This window comes from Manis pentadactyla, chromosome 7 (assembly GCF_030020395.1).
Source record: "Manis pentadactyla isolate mManPen7 chromosome 7, mManPen7.hap1, whole genome shotgun sequence".
Lineage (NCBI taxonomy): Eukaryota > Metazoa > Chordata > Mammalia > Pholidota > Manidae > Manis > Manis pentadactyla.
In genome coordinates, this window is record NC_080025.1 from 81,856,253 (window position 1) to 81,866,358 (window position 10,106).

The 10,106-nt window shown below is 35.9% G+C and overlaps 1 non-coding gene across 1 annotated transcript; it reads left to right on the forward strand.

Annotated features, from left to right (window-relative positions):
• The first annotated feature begins 9,425 nt into the window (after positions 1 to 9,425).
• Positions 9,426 to 9,613, forward strand: LOC118917112 (U2 spliceosomal RNA). The gene has a single exon (XR_005026680.1). It is a non-coding gene; the product is annotated as a U2 spliceosomal RNA (small nuclear RNA).
• Positions 9,614 to 10,106: the final 493 nt, after the last annotated feature.

The following is a 10,106-nucleotide window of genomic DNA, read 5'->3' on the forward strand; positions in this document are numbered from 1 at the left end:
ACTGGGCCCTACTGAGGCATGCCTGATTCAATCAGTTTAAATCACACATGGTGAAAATTTTTGCATTTCACTGATAGTTTTAGAAATTTTTACTGTCATTAGAAAACAATGAAAACCAAATCAGTAAATTTCTGAAAAAGGTTGGCCTTTTAAAGAAGCACTTATAATTGTCTTCACTTTTTAAAATAGGAGTTTCAATTCAACATCTATTTAACTCATGCTTTCAGAAGTTAAATTTTAGGTTGATATAAAAATGCTTGACAGATTCATCTAATATCTTAGAACAAGTAATAGCCTAATGAGAAGTATTCTGTTTTTGTATGGTTTTAGCACAGAGAAACATTTAAAAATGTTTAAAACAGATCAAAGAAAAAATATTTTGAGACACATGAAAATTATATGAAATTCAGATATCAGTGTCCATACAACACACTCATGCTCAGTCATTTACATGCTATGAGTATTCCCACTACAATTCCAACAGAGACCAAAATGGCTTGTAAAGCTATGTGTTTATTATTTGGCCTTTTTCTGAAAAAGTTTGCTGACCCCTGTCCTAACATATAAAAATATTTGAATAATATCTATCACTCTGCTCATCTTAACTATCTAATTGAACATCAAAGCAGTAAGTTCTAAACTCAATTTTCCTATCTCTAAGAACTATTACCATTCAGTATAAGAATAACAACACAAATATATAAGAAATGGACCTGCCCACATCAATTGTAAGGGCGTTATCAAAATGTTCTTCCCTAGACTATATGAGAGCAGGGCACTTTGTTATGGTGTCTATTTATATTCAGGCATACCATTCAGTCACACATGCATTTAGTCTTTGGTGCTGTGACACAAAGATGAACCAGCAAATCCCTACGCTCTAGGTGTTCCTCACCAAGCAGGAAGTTCACCTTTTCATTCCTCATGCAACTCAGTGAGGTGCTTATTATTAGAGGGGAAGCAACAGAAATGTGGAGATCAGGCAATTTGTCTAAAACCCTGAAACACTAGAAATTCCTGTTTCTTTTTTTTCTGGACTCAGGTTGACACAGCAGTGGAAGAGATACACTTTTACAAATAGCATATTGCTGAGCAAGTGCATAGGAAAAGGAACCTAAGGACAGTTCAGACCCAGCCTGGGAAATATCTGTCAGGGAAGTCCATGCCAGAAAAAAATCCCTGGCCCATGTTGTTTCTTTCAATATCTAACAGATTTCTGTGTATGTTCCAGGCTAGACATGGTTGAGGGGCAAGCACAGGGGACATTGGGAGTGGGAGGGCATCAGACTGGAGTCTGCCTTTAGCAAATATATTTCAATGGATCACAGACACCATACTAACTTCGCATTAAAAAAAAAAATCCCAAAAAGACTTGGTGGAGCCCTGTAAAGTATAATAATATAAGGAAGAACAGCTTGGGTGCTGAGAAAAGCTTTGCAGTTTGACCTTTCTCAGATGCAGATGTGATGACCCTCTTCCATTCCACGTGGAGAATGAATTCAAATAAAGGTACACACAGCTGTCCTGTGGAGCCCATGTGTGGCCTTACAAATGAATGCGCTGCCAGAACTCGGAGCAGCCGGGTTTGCACATGCACTGACAGTCACTTCTCTGCCTCCAACTGGAAAGGCAATCAAACGAATAAAGACTGTAGAATTTGCAGATGTTGGAAGGAAACGGCTCCTCTCTCTAGCCTCAGTTATATATATGAAATTTTATAAACACACACACACACATGCACACTTTTTTTCTTTCCTGGAACAACTTGAGAGTTATTGCAGGCTTGCAGGATTCATGACACTCCCCTTTCAGCCTGTGTCATTTTGTCCTATAGTTGTTGATACTGAGTTTGAACACTTAATTAAGGTGGGGTCCATCAGATTTTTCCACTGTCAAGCATATCTTTTCCTCTTTGAAATTAGTAAGCAATCAGTAGAGTAATACTTCCAGACTGTGAATGTTCTCTCATTCAACAATCTTTCATTCATGTTTTGTCATCTGTTGTTGATTCTTGGATCAGTTGTTGCTGTGGTCGTTTGCCAGTGGTGACATGCTGATTCTATTCACCTTTCTACATTGATTAGAGTTTTTCTGTAAAGAAGAACTTTTTTCTTATTCACCGCCACTTAAAAATATTATTTATTTGTCATTATAACATGCATACATATGCATAAAAACATATAAGCTACATTTTGTATCTGTATGGACTGATGTTTTTTAAAAAATTCATTGTCTTAGAATTGTTTTCTGCCATTCTTCATTATGCCATTCTTCATTATGCCATTCTTAATTCTTCATTCAAATTATAATCAGTTTAATTTAGGTCCACACTAACTTAGTCCTGCTGCTGCAAATCTGAAATCTGTATGATTTTTAGGAGATCTGTGTGATTTTTAATGTAACCTGGACCAGAGCTCACCTGGGAAATATGACTATAGCTCTTAAGAAGAGATGTTAAGCATTACCTTCTCATGGACAGTAGGAATCATCTACATAATGTATTGTGTCCATCTTTGGAAAATACCCATGCTATCTGCTTCCTTTGGAATGCCTGTCTTCCTGAGGAGGTTGCCCTTCCTCATCTAATTCCTCACACGTCTTCTGCCATCTGGTGGTAGGTCACTGAGCCTACAGGAAGTGGCCAGGCAGACAAAGCCCTTAGGTATCTGGGGACCACAGCAGGACCTGTGCTGTCCAGTGCTGTCCACGCATCAAGTGACAAGAGTCCTTCCTTTCAACTGCTTATGAGTTTTTGGAGGAGGAAAAAATATGGGAAATTGTGCTGGGATCTGTTACAAATGCTGAGTTCAACCCCAAGAAGCTCTCTGAGGAAGACCATTAATCCTCATTTTAACAGATCAGAAAACAGCTAAATATTCTGTCAAGGTCATACGGCTTGTAAGTGGTAAAGCCAAAATCTGAACCAAATTTAGCTGACTTTGAAGCTTTTTTGAATTTTGTGTTCTTTCCTACTTTTTTTTCAGGTGAATGCTGTTCACTGATATCAGATTTCCTCATTTCCATAATAAATTTAAGGGAGGCCATATGGTCAAGTACTTAAGAGAGCCTGGATTTAGTACTCAGGCCTGACTGTTCAAATTTGTCTCTGTCCCTTGAATCTGGACAAGCCTGCAAGTATCCCTAAGTTTTAGTTTTCTCATGCATATAATGGTAATTTATATATAATATTTAGTTTAAGGAGTTGTAAACATTTTGTTAGATAATATATGTAAAGTGCTTGGCTTGGGGTCTGACAGAATTTGCACTCAATATCTGATGATGATTGCCATTATTAGTTTTGAGAGGAGTGAGAGGGAAACCTTTTAGGCTGGGAAATGTTCCTCAGACCTGAAAGCTTCCTTGATGCATCTTTTAAGAGATGAAGCAGTGAATTATTCTTGCTTTTTCCCCTTGACCTTACTTAACATTTAAATTAAAGCAGTTCTTAGCCAAACAGTTCCAGGACCTCAGTACCTGTAAATCAAGACAGTCATCTGTGACTGATACATGGGATTCTTAACTTTTTCCTTTCTCTGCTTTTTTGCAGACCAGAGTCCTCAAAGACCACCTGACTTAGGAAGAATAGTTATTTGAGGTCACCAGTACTTAATCTGTGACAGTTTTAAATCACTGGAGGATAAACTTATTTTAGGTGACAATTTTAAGGCAAATTTTTATATTTATCAATGTTGCTAAGACAAAGCAATGGAGCATCATATTTCACTGTCTTCAAATACTCATAGTGTGACTTTTTTTGCATGAACAGGTGCAATTCTCCCTTTACTTACTGCTTATCAAATACATGATGTTTAAGTTTATTAGATACATGTATTTATTTTCTTGTTGTATTTCATAATTTTGTAGAGTACTTTGCAATGGATTCGCTGAAAAATATTTATTGAGTATTTATTATATGTCAGGCACTAAGTTACCCTACAGGTTAGGGTATTAGAAACATTAGTAAATATAAAAATACATGTGTCAAGCACTATGCCTATACAGGCAATATAAAAATTAAATAAAAATCAGGGAGATGTGTTCTTTTTTCTCAATGTACTTAAAGCCTGGTTTAATGATCACAATTTAATGAAATAAGTATTATTAAATACATTTAATGGGAGATGAGGAAACAAGTTAAAAGAAGTTGAAATAACTTATGCAAGAATATAACTTATAACACAGAGAGTTAAGTGGTACAATTACAATTTGGGCTACTCACATATTTTTATAATACTGTTTATTTCCTATATTGGCTTTGGAACTGTATCTCATTTTTTAAAAAAACATTGATCTGGGATAAAAATATGCATTCTTAACTCATTATAGTCTACTTAGAATCAATGTTATACAACTTCTCATAATATACACTTCAATTTTTTCCTTACTGGTCTTTTAACCATTTTTGTCATAAGTTCTATTTTTACATGTTATTAACCCCATATTTTATTGCTATTAGTTTTGTTTAAATAGCAAATTCTCCTTTAAATTGACCTTAAAAATAAGAACAAAATTTTATATATTTATTCATGTTGCTTCTTTTACTGGTACTTTGCATTCCTTTGTATAGATCATTATTTTCCTCTTGTATTTTTATTCTGTCTAAAGGATTTCCTTTAACATTTCTTCTAGTGTACATCTAGTGATAAATTTTTTCATCTTTTTCATCTCAAAAATACTTATTTTGCCTTCATTTTTGCAAAATATTTATGCCAGGTATAGAATTCTAGGCTGACAGATTGTATTTTTCTTTCCACTTTTTAAACAAGTTGATTGATGATCTTCTTGCTTGCTTTGTTTTGGATGAAAAATCTGTTCTCATCCTTATTTATTTATTTGTTTTAATGTTACATGTTCTCTTTCGCCCCATCCCAGTTCCTCTCCCCTGGCTGCTCTTAAGATTTTCTCTTTATCACTGGCTTTGACCAATTCAATTGATTTATTTTGGTAATTCAACCCATATTTTTTGTTCTTGGGGTTTGTTGAGCTTCTTCGATCTGCAAGTTTTTGTTTTTTATCAGTTCAGAAAAATTTCGGCCAGGATTTCTTTAAGCATGTTTTGCGTCCCTCCTTTTCTTTCCTTTCCTTCAGGGAATTTTAATTATATAAATCTTAGGCCACTGAAAGTTGGTCCATAGTCCACTGATGATCTGTTCATTTTTGTGAATTCTTTTTTCATCCTGTGTTTCATTTTGGATAATTTCTATTGTTACTTCTTCAAATTTACTATTCTTTTCTTCTAAAACATCTAATCTGTTATTCCTATTCCATGTGGTTTTCAATATCCATGGTGATTTATAAAACTTAAAGTTTATTGTTCCAGATTTCTGGCTTCAGAGAATCTCCCTTTTAAAAAAATATTTCTTGTCTCTACTTAATATTATGAACATATGCAATACAGTTATAATAATTATTTTAGCATCCTTGTCTGTTAATTCTAATATTTGTCTGGCCTGGGTCAATTTTACTTTATTAACTTAGCTCCTCTTTATGAATTGTATATTCTAGCTTCTCGGTATTATTGGTACATTTGGGTTAAATGCTAAACATTGTGAATTTTATCTTGTTGGGGGCTGAATACTTTTGTATTCCTACAAATATTATTATGCTATTTTCTAAAATGAAGTTAAGTTTACTTGGAAACAGTTCGAACCTTTGCTTTTACAATTTGGTAGTTATGGCCAGATGATCATTTTGTCTAGAAATAATTATTTCTCAGGTCTGATGCAATACCCTTGTGAGTACTGAATCCAGTGGCCCATGAATAATGTGACTTTTCAGTCTGGCCAATGTTATTGGGCACCAATTCTTATCCTGTGTGAACACTAGGTATGTTTCCCTTTAATTCCATGATCTAAGGTAGTTTCCCCAAATGAATCTGTTGCATACCTGAGGGAGACTGGAGATTTCCAGGGTTCTCCTTGTGCAGATCTCTCCTTCCTGGTACTCTGTTCCACAAATCCCATGTGCCTTGTTTTCCCTGGATTCTAAGCTTCATCTTGTTGACACAGAATGTTTGAAGGGCTCTGAAGGGTCTCTCTCTCCCTGGTAGTGGCTTGGAAACTTTCAGGCCAGGAAGCTGTGACAATTATGGGGCTCATCTTATTTATTTCCTATCTTTCAGGATCACTGTCCTTTGTTGACTGTTATCCACTATTGAAAACCACTGATTCATATATTTTTTTCCCTTTTCTCTTATTTTAGACTGTTTTGTTATTTTATCTTGGCTGGAGTTGGAAGCCCCTCTTTTAGCACTTTAAAGATGCTGTTTCATTGTCTTCTGGCAACTATTGTTTCTGATAAGATGTCAGAGTCTTCCCTATTATTACTCCTTTATGTGAAATAAATTTTTCCCAGTGGTTGCTAATAAATATTTCTTTATTTTTGGTGTTCAGCTGTTTTACTACCATGTGCCCAGGTATGGTCTTTGTATTTGTACTGTTTTTGGTTTGCTCTGCTTCTTAGATCTGTGGGCTGGTGGTTTTTTTTGTCAAATTTAGGGAAGTTTCTACCATATTTCTTCAAATATTTTTATGCTTAAATCTCTTTCTCTCCTATCCTGTGAGACTCTAGTTGTATGTCCATTAAACATCTTCTACTGTTCCACGGACACTGAGGTGCTTTTCATTTTTAAAAATTGTTTTCATCTTTGTTCTTTAGTTTGGGTAATTGCTATTGAACTCTCTTTAAGCTCATTGATTCTTTATTTCCATTGTCCAATTTTCTTTCAAGCCCATCCAGTGGGTTTTTCATTTCATATTTTTTATTTTTCAGTTCTTGAATTTCCATTTGGTTCTTTTTTCAGTTTTCATATCTCTACTGACCTCTATCCATTCATTCTACCCATTATTTTCTTTAAATCCTTTAATGTGTTTATAATAGCTTTTAAAGGGTGCTTTTCTGATAATTTCAACACCTATGTCATCCTGGGGAACTACTTTCATTGATTTTTCTTTTTTTGACTTTATGTCTTAATTTTTGCTTATGGATAGTAGTTTTAAAAAATGTATACTGGATGTTATAGATGAGACATGATTTATGGACTATCATGTTTTCTTTTAGTAATGTTGAGCTTTTTTCTGGTTGACAGTTCATTCATGGCAATCACTTAGAGATCTAAGAGAATCACTTAGACAAGTGGTTCTCAACCAGGAATAATTTTGTTCCCTCAACTGAAGAGACATTTAGCAATGTATGGAGATATTTTTGGTTGTCATAACCTTTGGATGGTAATGGCATACAGTGGGTAGAGACCAGGACTCCTGCTAAACATGCCCCAATTCACAAGAAAAGCACCCCACAAGAAATAATTATCTGATCCATTATTTCAGTAGTGCTGAGGTTGAGAAACCCTACTGTACATATTTTTGATGTTGTTAGAAAGGGTCTTTCAGTTTGTCTCCCAGTGCTTTCCCCCATGCTTCCTAGAGCATGTCTCTTATTCTAGAGCATAGTCCTTATCTCTAATGTGTGACGATTTTGGGGCTTAACTAAATGCCCAAAGTATTTAGTGGGATCTCTGTACTCCTCTGACTAGCTAATAGTCCACAGCCTCTTAGCACTTTACACCCTCTGGTATCTTTCTTTAGGAGCCATTTCCCAGCAGCTTTTCTCTGCTGGCCTCACTGATCTCACTCTGCCCAAGTGCAGTCTAGTGTTGGCCAAGGTCCTGAGGGGCACCTCCAGGAAGCTTTTTGCATCTCCTCTACTTCAACTGCTTTTTCCTATAAATTTTAGCTTCCTAAGCAACACTAAATTCCAAACTCTGTCTCCGCTACCTAAGGAATTTGCCCCTTTCTATATTTCACTTGGGAAAGTGCCTGAGATAGGAATGTGGGGTCAACAGTGAAGCTTAACTCATACCTTGTGTCAAGAATCACAGCCCTGTACAGTTTGCTGTCCAATGGTTAACAACAATTGCCTCATACACTTTTAAAGTTTTATAGTTTGAAGTAGGTGTGGAATTCCTATGCCTGTCATTCCATCATGGCCAAAGGTAGATATCTCAGTAATGGAACTTGAATTTCAACTCGAAATCTCAGGTTTCTATATCATTTGTTAAGAGTAACAAAATATTCTTTTAATCAGAAGTAATTCTTTGATAATCGATGAAGATAAAATTATATAGTTTTCTTCTCTAAAAAATACTAGAGAGGAACATTTCTGCTAGATCTACCTTCTTAACCCATTCTTCAAGGCCACTTCAGTGCACCATATATATGAAGTCTTCTCTCTGTCAGTGATAATAGCTGTCTTCTATTGTGTGCTTTCTATTGCCAGGCACTGTGCCAATAGGTTTACCTACATTTTATTTTGTTTAATGTTCACAGCAGCCTTATTTTCCTGGTTTTACTTACAAAGAAACTGAGGCTCTAAGAGCTTAAGTAACTTGCTCATGTTTTCAGAGCTAGTTAAGTGACAGAGTTGAAACAAAGACCTAAATTTGTCTGACTATAATGTCTCAAATATGTAATCAGTCAGAGTAGGTTCATTGCTGTTACAAACAACCCTACATCTCAGTGATTGAATAATTTATAAAAATGTTTATAGCATTTTATAATAACAGTTTATAAAAACGTTCTCATTCCCATCACATTCCAGCATGGGTTGATGGAAACGTCTGCCTCACACAATCCATCCTTCTAGTGGCTCCATCATTCCCTAGAGCCTTAGAGTTCCCTGCTCCTCTACTCTATGAGAAGACAAAAAAGAGTGTAGAGGATCTGGAAGCTGGAAGCTTTTCAGGCTCGTAAGTGGAGAATACATTCGTGATCACAGCTGGGCAGAAAGCAGAAGTCACTACAGAATTCCACCTAACTACAATAAGCCTGGGAAATATAGTCTGGCTGTGTGCTCAGGAAAATAAAAATGAATGGGTTTTGGTGAAAACTAGCAAGTTCCTTTGACACCATATTAAGCCATATTCTCCCCTAAGTTGTTTGATGGGAAGCATTTACACATTTTGCTCTAAGTGCAGTTTTTCTAGGCTGTGGATCTGGTTTAGCACCACAGATAATTCTCTAGGCTTGTGAAAGTTAATACAAATGATGTCCTAAGGAGATTTTGATCTTTAATTCATGTGTCCCCTTGTCCTTAACGTTAATAATAATTATCATCATCCCCAATTCTAAGCAATACATTTTTTATTCTTAATTTTTGACATTTCAATCTATGGGTGGTATCTATATTATTTTAATTCAGTCACTACATTCATTCTCCCATCATATCCTCCCATGATGCCCCTTAGATCTAGGTTACTGTGGAGTCTATGCCTTGTTTCCTTGCACTTTATCTTGTCTGTGTATCAGGCTTTCAGAATGATGTCTTCTAGTGCAAGCTCTGCAGCTGTAAACCCAAAATAAATGTTAGAAAAATTCTAACTGCCATGAAAATATTGGTGCTAAATTAATGGTAAAAAATAAATCACAACCGTTTCTCAGCCTTTTGGCTAAGATTAAGTGTAGTATTTATTCTTATCAGTTTAATCTGATATGTCCTCTATCTGAGGGCAATATATTAAGTAGATTTTTGGAGCAGGAAGATGGAATAGTAGCTTGCTTCATACACTCTAAGTATCAACCTGGTGTTCAGTACTTCCAGAAAAGACGCACCCCCTTGGGGGAAAAAATAACCACAAATATGAGGAAGACACTTCCAAATAGGGCTGCTTATGTTCCTTTGGGAAATGGTGGTAACACCTCAGACACAAACAGTTAACTTAGAAAGAGGCAGATCTACAGAGTACTCTAGTCAGATTGCTTTGCTCAGCCCACAAGAGTATTCCTTTTGATTTGAGTATATCTATCCCATGTCTTTGGTTAGAGAGTTTGAACAAATTCCCTAAATATCAGTCCAACTGCACCTGCCTTAATTCCAGACCTCCTTTGCTCCCCTTATGACGACACATCCCTATTTTTCCTGTCTTTGATATCTTCCTTCCTAATTCCCCCTTCAGAGGACTTCATTACCTTTAGAAGTGCAGTTCACATTATGTATTATTCTCGCTCAGACACTTTTGACACCAATGGCACTTTTCCATTTCCAAACCATGGTTCTACCTTACATTTCTAACTTTGCCGCTGGTTTCTTCCCTCACACATGCTCTGATC